Source organism: Hipposideros armiger, unplaced genomic scaffold, assembly GCF_001890085.2.
Source record: "Hipposideros armiger isolate ML-2016 unplaced genomic scaffold, ASM189008v1 scaffold_248, whole genome shotgun sequence".
NCBI lineage: Eukaryota > Metazoa > Chordata > Mammalia > Chiroptera > Hipposideridae > Hipposideros > Hipposideros armiger.
In genome coordinates, this window is record NW_017731598.1 from 2,665,838 (window position 1) to 2,669,554 (window position 3,717).

Below are 3,717 nucleotides of genomic sequence, written 5' to 3' on the forward strand. Positions count from 1 at the left end.
TTGGTGAGCTCTTGATCTGGAAAGCAGCAAAGGGAATATCCTGGTCACCTTCTTGCCCTAGGTCAGCCCTCAATTGACAAACCAATCCCAGTGGAATAATTTTTCTCTGTTTGGGGATGTCTGTCTTAAGAAAAAAAAAAGTTCTTACTTTGCTAGCAGAGTCTACAGACGCCACAGGTTAAGTGTTTCCTTCTCCCTAGACTATTTTCTTTGGTGCCATTTCTCTGGGCTTGTGTCCCTACACACAAGCTGTGAATAGGTCAGGTTTAGGGTTTGTCCTTCAGACGTCTTCCTTTGGATCCCAACAATCTTCCAACAGCACAATCTGTGGTCCAGCTCAAGCCATTCTGTGTGTCCAGCCATCCTGTTCCCACAGCACTGCCTTCAGCTAAGAACGTTGACAGAGAAATTGCACAATAAAAGGAAAAAGAAAAAAGTGCCCGGGATGTAAAATGGATTCCCCAGCATAAAACAAGCACTCTCTCTGGAGCGAGCGGGGAGCAACTTACCTGAGACCTAGCCTCTGCTCCATCCCAACCCCACAACCTTCTTAGAGTACACACTCTTCACTGCCTTGGCCTGTCTAAATCACTGTCATCTTTCAGGACTTCCCACAGTCCATTTTCTCTAGGAAGGCCTTACCTATGCTGACCTCTCTGCACCCCACTTCAGAGATTCCCAACTGCATGACCCAGTCCCATGCTGCTCTCCAATTCATTTCACTTCTGTAGCTTTTGTCTCCCTAACTAGACCACGCATTGTTGAGGGAGGGGACCCCATCATCTCTTCTTTTGGTGACCTCTAAAACATAAAGAATACAGAGTGGTACAAATGGGAGACGCTGGATAAAAACCACTTCAATGAATTCTGTGAATTTCTCNTTTTTTTTTTTTTTTTGTGGAAAGCAAAGGAAACTGATATTTATGGAGCGCACGGGCTAGGTGCGTTTCATCAACAATCTTATCTGCTCCTCACTTAAATTATGCAGTGGTTTTGGTCCCAATTTTGTAGAACAGGGGTTCACAACTTTAGCCTGTAGCACACTCACCTGGAGGCCTATCAAATCAAGGTTTTTGAGCCTGTGATCCTATGTCTTTGGAGGACTGACACCTATAGGTTGGTTTCTTAAACCTAACCACACACTTTCCCTCTAAAATGCACTGTGTCCACATTCACTATAGCCAGCAAATTTTGAGTCAGCATCCTAAGCCAAATGGCTATTTACCTGGGAGCTCATGTGACCATGACCGTCCCAGGCCTATAGCTAACAGAAAGGGGGAGGTGAAAATAAGAAGGCAGGGATTTGCACAGATGCTGCATAAAAGGCAGCTGCCCCTCAAACAGCCACCTTGGCAAGGTACAAACTGTACTCCAGTGAGGTGGCCACGGTGCTAAGTGTTTTGGGAGGTCTCTTAAGAATTAGTTTCAGAGCCACACAAGAAAAGCAGTTGTAACACTTCATAGAACACGCTTCATTTTAAATCCCAAAAAACATTACCCCATTTCCCCACCCCCTCTAGTCACCTGACTTAGCTGTGGATGGAATTTGGTTGTTTGAAAGAATAAAATGTGCCCTCACAGATAAGATCTTGCCACAATGGAAGGTTTTCAAAAGAATGGTCTTTGGCTCTGACGGCAATTCGAAAGGAGTGGCAAAAATGTTTTAGAAGAGGGCGGTGTTCTGGTGACCAACTTTCTGGGGGATATTCCAGTGTCTTTCCAAAGGCAGTAGGGATTAATAGGGGAATCTATTATTCAGAGCAGGAAAAGGCATCAAAATTAGCCAGTCAAAAAAGAAGAAATCAAATTAGCAAATTCAGGAGGAACTAGGCAGATCATACAGAGCCAGGCAAAGGGAAGAAAGCATCAATGAGGAAGATGGTCTCTGCCCTGAAACAGACCACAGCCCAGCTTGGAGATAAGACTAATACTTCAGACTAGTGTATCAAGTGTCCAAAGAGAGGGGATGCAAAGAGGAAGTGAGGGCTGGAGTGGCTAAAACAGGAATGGATGTTTTCACTCACCCCTTCTCTGAAGGAGGAATCCTGAAAAATGTCTCATACCTCAACCTCCCGGCCTCCCCTCCTCTGGGGCTGAGCCCCTGGCTCCCTGACTCACTCTTGATGGCCTGTGCCCCTGGACAGAGGGCCTGGATTGCATTCAGAGCTGACAGTAATGTCTGGGGCCTACCCAACATGGCCCTCTAATAGTCAATTCTGCTTGGGGCCCACTGAAGATGCTTATCTGGTGGCCTTCTCTGCTCCAGGCAGGCTCGGAAAAGAGAGCAACAGATCCAATTACAGAGCAGCCCTATAGGTACAGTCCATCTGGGGCTCCAGATAACCCAGTTCCTTACATAATCGGAGGACGTGTGCAGTCCCCAGCCCAGCTGGGGAAAGCCATGCATGTACAGTACAAGAGGAACAGTGACAAACTTGTCCCTATGCTTAGCTTCACCAAGCCCAAGCCTTAGCAGCGTTCTCTTTATTCTACATATTAGTGAGTAATTGCACTTTCCATTTGTATCACTCATTACAAAGCACTTTATAAGTAAATCTGTGACTCTTAGCCAGCAGGTTAGAAACAACATATAGTATGATTCCCATTTTAGAGATGAGGAAAACTGAGGCTCAGAAAGGTAATTGGAATGTGTGGAGTTGGAACAAAACCCTTGAGCTCTGACCTTCTCAAGGACAGAGAGCCCACTGCCAGTCAAAATGAGGCATGACACACAATTGGAAATAGACCTTCATTACACGTTACCATCTCATAACCTAGTTTATCTTAACAAATCATTTCCTTTTTAAAAATGTTTTGGTGGAAATAAGGGTAACCCGTATTTAGTGTAGGCAACTTTGAACATACAGAAAGGTCTAAAGAAAGGAAACTGAAATCTCATTGGATTTATGGCTTTTTAATTAACAGTTGATCACATTTTAAAGAATTCTTTAAACATATTTGTAACAGCCAATGATATCAGATTGTACGGCTGGATCATCAACAAATCTTGACAATTGTTCAGATGTAGTTTCTCGTTTCTAGCTGTTATAAATAACACTATGACATCTATTTTTGCATCAGGTGTTGCTTTTTCTTTTTTTTATATAATAAAAGATGACACATATCCAGCTTGCTGCCAGCACCCCATAGCTTCCTGACAGCGATCCCCTGGGAAAGTTGAGGAGATGGGTTTGGCAACATCAGCACCTTCAGGGCCACGGCCACCATTACTGAACGTGGAGCCCCAGAGGAGATGATGCAGACAGAGGTATCAGGCAGAAGGAAAGCAGGCTGTGCACACCGCCTCAGCAACTTTGCCTGTCCAGTCATTGGCTCCCTTAGGCTTCCTCTTTCTCTCATGCCATATCCAAGAGAGAAGACCAGCTCTACTGAAATTGGACAACCCAGTTCTATGAAGATGGCCACTCTTGTTGGTCAGCAGGACCTCATCCCCCAATGTAAAAAAGTGTTCTTTCCACCTACCCATATCTCACCATATCCGGTGCACTGGGGGAGAGGACTCGGTGGCATCTGCACCCAGGAAAAGGGGAGGACAGCAAGCAGCTACAGCAAGCATTTGCCTGGCCCTCCATTGTTCTTTCTGACCTCGAGGCATGTTACTGCCTAAGCCCTACACTGTGCAGACTCCCGCTGAGGGGCTACCTGACCCCAGCAAGCTGAGAGACTGCTGCTGCTACTGTAGTTCGGAGAGAACCA

General features: G+C 45.6%; 1 protein-coding gene across 4 annotated transcripts in view; it reads right to left on the reverse strand.

The window, feature by feature from the left end:
- The window catches only part of EPAS1 (endothelial PAS domain protein 1), a 90,841-nt gene that overhangs the window by 47,683 nt on the left and 39,441 nt on the right, over positions 1-3,717 (reverse strand). Inside the window, exon 2 of one of the 4 annotated variants that reach the window (XM_019655859.1) lies at positions 149-388. The exons of the other annotated variants lie outside the window; for them this stretch is intronic. The gene's annotated coding sequence lies outside the window, so the exon portion shown is untranslated. The remainder of the gene's footprint in view (positions 1-148; positions 389-3,717) is intronic. 4 annotated transcript variants of the gene reach the window in all.